The sequence below is a fragment of the Haematobia irritans genome, chromosome 2 (genome assembly GCF_050003625.1).
Source record: "Haematobia irritans isolate KBUSLIRL chromosome 2, ASM5000362v1, whole genome shotgun sequence".
In the NCBI taxonomy this organism is placed as follows: domain Eukaryota; kingdom Metazoa; phylum Arthropoda; class Insecta; order Diptera; family Muscidae; genus Haematobia; species Haematobia irritans.
In genome coordinates this window covers 6,902,875-6,915,944 of record NC_134398.1, presented here as the reverse complement: position 1 = coordinate 6,915,944, position 13,070 = coordinate 6,902,875, and the positions used below count along the sequence as shown (strand labels likewise).

At 36.6% G+C, this 13,070-nt stretch overlaps 1 pseudogene; it reads right to left on the bottom strand.

Moving 5' to 3' along the window:
- Nucleotides 1-2,175: 2,175 nt before the first annotated feature.
- LOC142226705 (small ribosomal subunit protein uS13-like) lies at nucleotides 2,176-2,666 on the bottom strand (annotated as a pseudogene).
- Between the last annotated feature and the right edge of the window lie 10,404 nt (nucleotides 2,667-13,070).

Genomic DNA, 13,070 nt, shown 5'->3' with positions numbered 1-13,070 from the left:
TGGGGGCTATATACAATTATGAACTTGATATGGACCAATTTTTGTGTGATTGGAAATCGATTTATCTGAGGGATATATATATATATATATATATATATATATATATATATATATATATATATATATATATATATATATATATATATATATATATATATATATATATATATATATATATATATATATATATATATATTTATATTTATATATATATATATATATATATATATATATATATATATATATATATATATATATATATATATAGACCGATATGGACCTAGTTACGCATGGTTGTTAACGACCATATACTAGCACAATGTACCAAATTTCAACTCACTCGGATGAAATTTGCTCCTCCAAGAGAATCCAAAACCAAATCTCGGGATCGGTTTATATGGGGCTATATATGATTATGGACTGATATGGACCACTTTTGGCATGGTTGTTAAATATACGATCACCACGTACCAAATTTCAAGCAGATCGGATGAATTTTGCTTCTCCAAAAATCACCGGAGGTCAAATCTGGGGATCGGTTTATATGGGAGCTATATATAATTACGGGCTGATAGGAACCAATTCCTGCATGGTTGTTGGATACCATATACTAACATCACGTACCAAATTTCAACCGAATGGGAAGAATTTTGCCCTTCCAAGGGGCTCAGGAGGTCAAATCTGGAAATCGGTTTCTATGGGGCCTATATATAATAAGGGACCGATACCGACCAATTTTTGCATGGGAGTTTGAGGCCATAAATTAACACCACGTACCAAATTTCAACTGAATTAGATGAATTTTGGTCTTCCAAGAGGCTCCGCAGGTCAAATCTGGTGATCGGTTTATATGGGGGCTATATAATTATGGACCGATGTGGACCAATTTTTGCATAGTTGTTAGAGACCATATACTAACACCATGTACCAAATTTCAGCCGGATCGGATGAAATTTGCTTCTCTTAGAGGCCTCACAAGCCAAATCGGGGGATCGGTTTATATGGGGGCTATATATAATTATGCACCGATGTGGACCAATTTTTGCATGGTTGTTGGAGACCATATACTAACGCCATGTACTAAATTTCAGCCGGATCGGTTGAAATTTGCTTCTCTTAGAGGCCTCGCAAGCCAAATCGGGGGATCGGTTTATATGGGGGCTATATATAATTATGGACCGATGTGGACCAATTTTTGCATTGTTGTTAGAGATCATATACTGACACCATGTACCAAATTTCAGCCGGATCGGATGAAATTTGCTTCTCTTAGAGGCCTCGCAAGCCAAATTTGGGGGTCCGTTTATATGGGGGCTATACGTAAAAGTGGACCGATATGGCCCATTTGCAATACCATCCGACCTACATTAATAACAACTACTTGTGCCAAGTTTCAAGTCGATAGCTTGTTTCGTTCGGAAGTTAGCGTGATTTCAACAGACGGACGACGGACATGCTCAGATCGACTCAGAATTTCACCACGACCCAGAATATATATACTTTATGGGGTCTTAGAGCAATATTTCGATGTGTTACAAACGGAATGACAAAGTTAATATACCCCCCATCCTATGGTGGAGGGTATAAAAACGATACATAACATAAAAAAATATTTTTGTAGAAAAATATTTGATAAAAAAAATTGCTGCTGGTGAGATTTGAACCTACGTTTCTTATTTTTTTCGTTCATACTAATAAAGAACATCTCGACAAGCAATTATAATGTTATTCCTTGGTGTCGTATTACGATCATATCACAAATATTTGAATTGACCTTTCGACGCTTTATGTTCAGTGGCGTTTGTGGCTGAGTGTGCTAAGGCGTTCTGTTATGGTGCCAGTGAACCCAGGTTCAAGCCCTGGTCGGAGCGAAAAAAGTTTTTCAAATTGTAAAAATTAGATAATAGGAAAATAAAAGTGTAATAAAACATATGGATGAAAAAAAAGTGAAATTGGTTGAAAATTTTTTTTTCCGCTTTTTAAATTTCTTCATTCAAATTAACTTCCAGGGCACAACTTCTAAAGCAATGCAAAGGATCCAAAAAGGGAGTACTTCCATCCTATGACAAGCCCATGTAAAATTCATTGGAGATGATCCAAGTTTGCACTACTTCCGGATCACAGATTGGGGATCCAAACTACTTTTTTGGAAGCTCTTTTTTTGCTGGGAATGCATATAGACCCAGAATAGTTAGTTTACTTCTTCTTGGATACATCGACAGTGCGACCACGACGATCAGTAGTCTTGGTGTGTTGACCACGGAGACCCCAGTACTGACGAAAACGGTGGGAGCGGATCTCCTTTAAACGTTCCAAATCATCACGCAATTTGGAATCCAAATTGGAGGAGGTCGATTGGTTGTGTTTACCATCAGTGCTATCCTTTTGTCTATTCAAGAACCAGTTGGGGACTTTGTAGATCAATGGGTTGGAGATAATGGTGACAACCTTTTCAACCTCCTTTTCAGTGCATTCACCGGTACGCTTGGTTAAATCGATATCGGCCTTCTTCAACACCATGCTGGAGTAACGGCGACCTAGCCCCTTAATGTTTGTCATGGCAATACAACTTTGCGTTTACCATCAAAGTTGGTATTCATAATACGCAAAATATGTTGGGACTTGTCTAGGATAACGAGCGACATTTTGCCCTTTTGGTAGCGATCGATTTTAAGCCTAAAAACTACAGCCATCTGAAATTTTCCCTTACTTTTAAGTTTCAGTGCCTATATGTTCTTGCTCTTTGGTAAATCGGATATTGGTTTTCCCGGTTTCAAACACTGTGTTGTTCAGAGTGTCACCCCAAAGACAACAGATTATTCTTAGAGATTTCAGTCTGCATTTAAAGCAGTGTAAACCAGAGAACTGCTGCGATCTATCACTCTTGGATTCCCATTCGCCCAACTGCGGCAATTCTGTGTATTGACGAATCCACTGAGGTGAAAATGTGCCTCATCACTGAAGATGATTTTCTTCGAAAATTGATCATCCTTGTTGCCATTTCATGGCACCATTTAATACGTTGTTGGATTGTGTATCTCTTCATGGTTCAAATTGAGTAAGTCTGAAATAGAGAAATGTCAAATAAAATTCGGAAAAAAACTTGGCGTTTAGGTGTTGTTCACCTTCAACATCGGCCCTTACAATTTAGGGGTTCATCGTTGAAAAATCGTCCGACTATGACGAAGATATTGCTTCTCTTGCATTGTTCATGAAAACGCATCTCAAGAGTGTGTTTTCCACGTAATTTTCCTTAATGTTGCAGAGATCCCCCCGTTACCAAAATTCCCATGGCCACTAAGCACTTGGCATATATAGAAATTCTGCACACCATGAGTACTATTTATACAGCTCCTTTTTTGGGGCTATGTTGATGTTGGACCATCTACCTTTGTCATCTGTGTGCCATCTTCTTCGCCATTTATGTTATTCAGTAATCTTTCGCAAGCTTCCCTTTTGATGTATCTATTCTCTTCTGCTGGTTGAGCATTGTTGCCTCTTCGTAAAATATCTGGGAACTTTCCGTTATCAGCAGATCCAATGGAGGATCTCCGAGAAGACCGATGATCCATATGTCAAAATTGTACAGATATCACTCGGCAAAAAAACACACTCTTTGTCTATAATTTTCCTGAGGCCAACACTATTCTCTACCGCATTACTCAAAATAGTAACTGGGTTAAGAACTTGCGCGTAGAAAAGATCTCCAGTAGTTTTCTGGTGGTCAATCCAGGAATCTCATTATTGTTACTAACTTCGCCGATGTGGGTAGAGCTTTGCCAAGTACAATCCTAAAATGCTTCTTCATAGTGAATTTGCTATTTAAGTAGACTCCCCGATATTTAGGTATTAGATGGAAGAAGGAACGGGCAGCGGCATTTATTGCATTGAACTGGGAATACGGGAGTACGCTGGATAGTGATTGTAGTATTTTTCAGGCGGAGATTTCTGCTATCATAAAAGCTGATGAGCCGCTGAGGCCGTTATTCAGAAGCGATATCAGCTTCTTTATCAACAGTCAAGCAGCTATAAAAGCCTTATGCAGCACTGACATAAAGTCTAAGGTAGTCAGCCGCTGTCGTAGAGAACTCAAAGTTCACACTGAACAGCATAATATAACTCTGTGCTGGGTACTTGAACACTGTGAAATAATAGGTAATAAGGAAACGCATACACCAGCTAAGGTGGGCGCTCTTGGAACGAATAATATCCTAGCGGACGATTTTCCTCCATTATATTCTTATCTTTACAGGATTTAAGTCAAATATGATGAACTATGGCAAAGGCGTTGGGTCTCCTCGGAAGTTTGCGAGCAAACCAAGTTGGTATGGGACGAAAAGAACCGAAGAAACTGTAAAATTTTAATGTCGATGAGCAGAGAAGAATTGCGGCCTTTGATTGGCATCATAACATGACATAACACACTCGGGAAACACATGGTAAGAATAGGCCTTAAAGATGATGACATCTGTAGATGGTGTCTGGACCAGAAAGTTACGGAAAATTCGCGTTATCCTTTAGAAGAAACAAGAAACTGGGCTTCTTTTTCTTTAGGCTCTCACTAATCTGCAGAGGTGCAGCTTAAGGAACGTACTTGCCTTCTTCAGAGTTTCTGGCTGGTTGTTCTAAGATTTCTTTTATAGAAGACGGACAAGTGGAAGCTCTGGGATGGGACCACATCGGAAGGAAGAAGCTGGAAAGATTACATCGAGGAATCACAATAGACCTATAGTGGTTTAAGTAGACACCAATTCAATACAAAATTGATGTCATCCTCTACAATCTAACCTAACCTAGGTCTTTCTTTAGGATAATCTCTAACCTTCACCTTCCCCTTGGAATAATAGTTTTCTGATTACCATTATCGCTTGTTTTTTTTCTGCTACTAGTCAAACCGTCTAGTCTCCGCCATCTACTTTTTCTTCCCTGGTAATCGGTTGTTAAGATTTCTTATAGACCGTTAGAGCGACATGATCACCGTAGCCTACAAGTTTACAACCCTGCGGTAGTGGAAACCTATTTTACATTAAATTCCGCAGAAAAGGCTCAAGTATGAACTCTTGAACTATACCATCATCAGTCTTGCATTTCAGTATTCTATCTTCCAAATAACTAGCAGTGACATGGTCTTGCGAATCACTCTACAATCAGCCTAGGTGAACGCATTTTTTATGTCTAGCGTTACGATTCCACACAACCTTTTGTGCCATAGACAGCCTTGCGGTTTTCACCACTTCGTTGATAGCATCCATCTCTGATTTTCTCTTTACAAATCGGAACTCCATTGAGTACATTATTGTGTGTATTTGCTTTACTTTTTTTTACTGTCTTTTGTAAATTAATTTCTCAAAAAGTTGAACGCTCGTATCTAGCAGGCATACTGACAGGTTTCGACTATGGATTTTTCAAAGGTATGTCTTCTTTACATAGCAGAACTAAAAATTGATTTTTCCATCGTTTTTGGAATAAAGGGTGATACGGTCAAAATTTGGTCAATATAAACTTGACGTATTTCTTTCAATTTTGCATTTAAAACATCTGAACACCCCTCATTTTGAAGGTGTGTGTGTGTAGAATGTTGCTTCTATTTTGATTTTGGAATTCACTCTTCAGTTGTCAAAATGCCGTCCAAGCAAGAAGAGCAGCGTATCAAAATTTTGCTCGCGCATCGCGAAAGTCCCAGTTACTCGCACGCAAAGCTGGCAAAATCGCTAAAAGTTGCCAAATCAACCGTTACAAATGTAATTAAAGTGTTTGGGGAACGTTTGTCGACAGCCAGGAAGTCTGGATCGGTAGGAAATCGAAAACCGGAAGCCGCTGAGACGACAAAGAGAGTTACCGGTAGTTTCAAGCGAAACCCTAACCTCTCTCTCCGAGATGCCGCAAATAAGCTGGGTGTATCGTCTACAACCGTGCATCGAGCCAAAAAACGAGCCGGACTATCGACTTACAAGAAGGTAGTGACTCCAAATCGCGATGATAAACAAAATACGACGGCCAAAGCGCGATCCCGGAGGCTGTACACGACGATGCTGACGAAGTTTGACTGCGTGGTAATGGACGACGAAACCTACGTCAAAGCCGACTACAAGCAGCTTCCGGGACAGGAGTTTTATACGGCAAAAGGAAGGGGAAAGGTAGCAGATATTTTCAAGCACATAAAACTGTCAAAGTTCGCAAAGAAATATCTGGTTTGGCAAGCCATCTGTACCTGTGGCTTGAAAAGCAGCATTTTCATAGCTTCCGGGACTGTCAACCAAGAAATTTACGTGAAAGAGTGTTTGAATAAACGTCTGCTGCCTTTCCTGAAGAAACACGGTTGTTCCGTACTGTTTTGGCCGGATTTGGCATCTTGCCATTACGGTAAAAAGGCCATGGAGTGGTACGCCGCCAACAACGTGCAGGTGGTTCCCTAGGATAAGAACCCTCCCAACACGCCAGAGCCCCGCCCAATAGAGAAATACTGGGCTATAGTCAAGCGGAACCTAAAGAAGACCAAAAAAACTGCTAAGGACGAGCAGCAGTTCAAGGCAAACTGGCTTTCTGCGGCGAAGAAGGTGGACAAGGTGGCTGTACAAAATCTGATGGCAGGTGTCAAGTGTGAGGCCCGGCAATTCGGATTTGGAAAAGCGAAAGCCTAACTGAATATTTTTCCTGAATTTTATACTAATTGAACTTGAAAAAGAAATTTAATTTGATTTTTTAAATAAACGATTTCACCGATTTACACGCGTTTTCCCTTGACCAAATTTTGACCGTATCACCCTTTATACATCCCTTTATAGAAATATGTAGTAATTCCGACCTTTGTTCCCCAACATACTTCTAAGAGCTTCCGTCTGGACCTAGTAGCCTTTGTATGGCTATGACTATCTATGACTATCCGTTCACGAATGTCCACAGTATTTTTTTTTTTCTTCTTTTATAATCGTATCAACTTACAAATTGGTTTCAATTTTTGCGTTCACCCTGTGTTATTGTATAAGTTATAGTCAACAAGCAAGATTGTAATGCATACAATAAGTGATGACATTCATGCAATCATGTCCCTCTGCCATATGCGAAAAATACCAAATGTGAAGTGAAAAGGGTTTATCTGCCGCACGTTTTAGAAAATGTGATTGTGAATCGAAGGAAGCAATATTTGCAGGAGCACAGGAGGAGGAGGTGGAAAAGTGAAAAGTGTTTTGTGTTTCGCAATATTGGTTTGGTTTCGCAATATCCCATGGAATTGTTTTTGTACCCCTCTGACATCGCAACACACAACAAAATCAAATCAGCAAACCATTTACGATACTCTGTTGCTCTATTCTCATTGAATTTAATGCTCTATCGTAATGCTCCATCGGAAAGGGAAGTGATTTAGAAGAGTTATTAATCAAATTGATGTCGTTATTGATACAATGTGGTGTTACACTTATCATCGACAGGAGTTCATCTAACCTCCGCAACCACGACTTAATCAACTGCCATGTGTTTATCTAGCCAATGGCAAAATATATAAAAAAAATTCACGGTATTCTTTTCAAATATACCAACAATGATTTGTATCTTAAGTGGCTGGTCTAATGGTTTAGCTAAGCCGGTTTTGGTGAAGAAGACGATTAAGATTTAATGAAATTAAGAGGGAGAGAAAATCATAATGGCTTAGCACCTTGTCGCTTATAAATATTTGGATATATTCAAGAAAAACAAGAAATTACTCACTCAAGTTATATGGTTCATAAATTTACCAGATGTCATCGTTTTCTCCATTAATGCAAATATTCATGTGATAATCAAAAGCGTGAACATATTCACAATTATCTTGAACATCGTAGGTGGGCTATTGCGAATAAAAGTTAAAATAACTAAAGAATTAATTATAAAATTAAACAAATTAATTAAAAAATGAGTAAATAAAATAGTATTTTAATCAAGCAATTTACAGCTAATTAATGATAATTGATAATATTAACAAAAATTTATCATAAATATTGAAACAATAAAATGTTTTCGTCCCTATAATTTAAGCATCTTCATCATAATTAAGAATAAACTTCAGCACTTTGTAATTGGCCTCAAAATGTGTCTACGGGAAATATACGTTCTATTATCGATCGACTCGGAATCGTATGGGGTGCCCAATTTAGTAATACGTGATTGACGGCAGATGGCGTAGTTCGGAACCAGCTGTGTAAGACGATCATAGAAGACGGCAGATGGCATAGTTCGGAATCAGCTGTGTAATGCGCTTTACAGACTATCAGTTATTGCGGACGGAATGTCAGTGTTTGTTAAGAATCTTACAGTGTGTCGGATCAATACGACTTGTCGGCGATGACTAAATAATCGGTAAATGTGTTATCGATTCCATAAACATGCAGCAGTATCGATTATGCCTTCGGACTTATCTTATATTGTGCACAATATATGGGATATGTTCGACACGAGCACTGTCGTCCGGAATAGCTGATAGTCTGTAAAGCGCATAAGACGATCACAGAAGCTCTATATCGATATCAATTGATGCAGTTACGGACTTCTCATAGCTTCATCGTAATCAATTGAGCTTTACCAGCTATGATCCTAAAATGCTCCTTCATAGTCAATTTGGTACGAGTATATAAGTATACTTATAAGGGAAGATGATTCACAGTGATGGTGGAAAATGGTTCAATTTGGGCAGAAGAATACTCTCGTATGTAATTTCCCTAAGAAAGCCACCATAGCATGCCCGCCTCGTGGTTTGGATCCCTGCTTCGAGCAAAACACAAAAAAGTTTTTCAGCCATGGATTATCCCCTCTCAGTAATGCTGGTGACAGTTCTGTGTGTCTCAAGGCTTCTCTAGGTGGTTTCACAGCAATGTGAAACGCCGTTCGGACTCGGCTATAAAAAGGAGGTTCCTTGTCATTGAGCTAGCATCGAATCGGGCAGCACTCAGTGATAAGAGAGAAGTTCACCACTGTGATATCGCAATGGACTGAATAGTCTAAGTGAGCCTGAAATATCGGACTGCCACCTAACCTAACCTAGCATCTAAGACCCAAATCATTTCACGCCGCCAGATCTACACTAAAGACTAAGAAAATTTGATTTAACAGCAATAAAACATATGTTTAGGGTTGTGGAGATTGGTATCTGGCATTTTCTTTGCAATAACCAATTCCAATTCCTTAATCTTCATGTCTAATAAGCTCGTATTGAAATTGTAATAATATGTAAAGTAAATAATTTTCACAAGAAACCATCCTGGCATCCATATCAGGTTAACATAAAAATACTCTATGACAATTAAGGACAATCTCATATCCTTCGATTTTTGGTCTAGGGCATGCGAATAATCTTTTTTCGTTACCATAATCACCTCTGTTTTTTCTTCTGATAGGCTAAACCGATTAATCTAGGTCGTTTGTTTGATATGATTTCGATCAAATCTTCTGGGTTCCTATAGACCGTAAGAGAGACGTCGTCAGAATAACCTACAAGTTCATAACCCTCCGACTGTGACGATAACTTCTTCTGGAAGTCCCACATAGGTACCACCAACCCGGATCGCTTTAGCATTACTTCATGTTCCTTTAGTCAGAAACACTTTTGTCCTCCGTCCTATATACTCTCGTAATAGATTAGAGGTTCACCGTTCGTAAGAGAAGCAAATTTATATACCATACGTTGTATATATTAAATCAAAAAAGACCGATTAAATACGTATATAATTCAGTTTGACAAAATTTTCTATAGAAATAAAATTTTAACAAAACTTTCTATTGAAATAAAATTTTAACAAAATTTTCTATAGAAATAATATTTTAACAAAATTTTCCATAGAAATAAAATTTTAACAAAACTTTCTATAGAAATAAAATTTTGACAAAATTTTCTATAGAAATAAAATTTTGACAAAATTTTTTATAGAAATAAAATTTTGGTAGATTAGTTTTAGCTCGAGTGGCAACCATGATTATGAACCGATATGAACCAATTTTTGTGTGATTGGAGATGGGCTATATATACCTATAGACCGATATGGGCCAATTTTGGTATGATTGTTAGCGGCCATATACTAACACCATGTTCCAAATTTCAATCGGATCGGATGAAATTTGCTACTCTTAGAGGCTCCGCAAGCCAAATCTGGGGATCGGTTTCTATGGGGGCTATATATAGTTATGGACCGATGTGGACCAATTTTTGCATGGTTGTTAGAGACCATATATCAACATCATGTACCAAATTTGTTTCTCTTTGAGGCTCCGCAAGCCAAATCTGGGGATCGGTTTATATGGGGGCTATGTATAATTATGGACCGATGTGGACCAACTTTTGCATGGTTGTTAGAGACCATATACCAACACCACGTACCAAATTTCAGGAAGATCGGATGAAATTTGCTTCTCTTTGAGGCTCCGAAAGTCAGATTTGGGTCCGTTTATATGGGGGCTATACGTAAAAGTGGACCGAAATGGGTATACAAATATAGCGCTTTATTTTATTGCATTACATATCCATCTACACTAAGGTGAACTGGCGGTAAATGGCGAAGATTTGGCAACGTGGTGGAACCACGGTTTCCACAGTTGGTAGAATTTTACCAAAAATTGTAGTTTTTTCACTGTTTGCTAGATTGGTAGAATTCTTGATGTCTTGGTAGATTTTGCAAAAGAATTCTCTCCAAATTTTCTAAAGAAATAAAAATTTAACAAAATTTGCTATTTTTTCTATAGAAATAATATTTTGACCAAAATTTTCTATAGAAATAAAATGTTGACCACAATTATTTATAGAAATACAATTTTGACCCCAATATTCTATAGAAATAAAATTTCGGCCAAATTTTTCTATCGATATAAAATGTTGACAAAAAATTTTATAGAAATAAAATTTTCACAAAATTTTCTATAGAAATAAAATTTTGACAAAATTTTCTATAGAAATAAAATTTTAACAAAATTTTCTATAGAAATAAAATTTTGGCAAAATTTTCCATAGAATTAAAATTGTGACAAAAAATTCTATAGAAAAAAAATGTTGGCAAAACTTTTTATAGAAATAAAACTTTGTCAAAATTTTCTATCAAATTAAAATTTTGACAATATTTTTAATAGAATTAAAATTTTGACAAAAATTTCTACAGACAGATAAAAATTTTGACAAAATATATAGAAATACAATTTTGACAAAATTTTCTATAGAAATAAAATTTTGACAAAAATTACTAGAGAAATAAAATTTTGACAAAATATTCTATAGAAACAAGTAAGTCTAAAGTCGGGCGGGGCCGACTATATTATACACTGCACCACTTTGTAGATCTAAATTTTCGATACCATACCACATCCGTCAAATGTGTTGGGTGCTGAATATATAGAGGTTTGTCCCAAATACATACATTTAGATATCACTCGATCTGGACAGAATTTGATAGACTTCTACAAATTCTATAGACTCAAAATTTAAGTCGGCTAATGCACTAGGGTGAAACACAATGATAGTAACAAAATATGGGAAAGATTTAAATATGAAGCAATTTTAAGGAAACTTCACAAACTTTTATTTATGATTTATCGCTCGATATATATGTATTAGAAGTAGAGGAAAATTAGAGTAATTTTTACAACTTTTCGAATAAGCAGAGGCGATTTTAAAAGGGAAATGTTCGTATTTTGACCATTTTTATCGAAATCAGAAAAACATTATATATATGGGAGCTATACCTAAATATGAACCGATTTCAACCGAATTTGGCACGCATAGCAACAATGCTTATTATACTCCCTGTTCAAAATTTCAACTAAATCGCAGTAAAAAATTGGCCTCTCTGGTCATTTGATTGTAAATCGTGCGAAAGGTATATATGGAAGCTATATCTAAATCTGAACCGATTTCAATGAAATTTGGCACACTTGACTACACTACTAGTTGTACTCCTAGTGCAAAATTTCAATCAAATTGGGTCAAACCTCTGGCTTCTAGATCCATATCGGGCGAAAGATATATATGGGAGCTATATCTAAATCTGAACCGATTTCAACCAAATTTGGCACATGACTTCACTACTAATTGTACTTCTAGTGCAAAATTTCAACCAAATTGGGTCAAAACTCTGGCTTCTAGGACCATATTAGTCAATATCAGGCGAAAGATATATATGGGAGCTATATCTAAATCTGAACCGATTTCAATAAAATTTAGCACACTTGACTACAATACTAATTTTACTCCATTTGAAAAATCTCAAACAAATTGGTTCTAAACTCTGGCTTCTGGTGCCATATAAGTCCATATCGGGCAAAAGATATATATGGGAGCTATATCTAAATCTGAACCGATTTTAATCAAATTTTGCACACTCGACTATACTACCAATTGTACTCCTCGTGCAAAATTTCAAGCAAATCGGGATAAAACTCTGTCTTCTGGATCCATATAAGTGCATATCGGGCGAAAGATATAAATGGGAGCTATATCTAAATCTGAACCGATTTCTTCCAAAATCAATAGGGTTCTATTCTGACCCAAAACAGGAACACGTGCCAAATTTAAAGTCGATTGGACTTAAACTGCGACCGAGACTTTGATCACAAAAATGTGTTCACAGACAGGCGGACGGACGGACAGGCGGATAGACAGACATGGTTATATCGACTCAGGGACACATGGTGTCTTTGGCAATAATGCTCGAGGTGGCATTATTGCCAAAGACACCATGTGTCTATCTCGTCTCCTTTTGGGTGTTACAAACATATGCAGCAACAAAAATGTCGGCAAAATTTTCTATAGAAATAAAATTTTGTCAAAATTGTCTATCAAAATAAAATTTTGACAACATTTTTAATAGAATTAAAATTTTGACAAAAATTTTTATAGAAATAAAATTTTGACAACATTTTCTACAGACATAAAAATTTAAAAAAATTTTCTATAGAAATAAAAATTTTGACAAAATACGTAGAAATAAATTTTTGACAAAAATTACTATAGAAATAAAATTTTGACAAAATATTCTATAGAAATAAAATTTTGACAAAATTTTCTATAGGAATAAAACGTTGACAAAATTTTTATAGAATTAAAATTTTGACAAAAT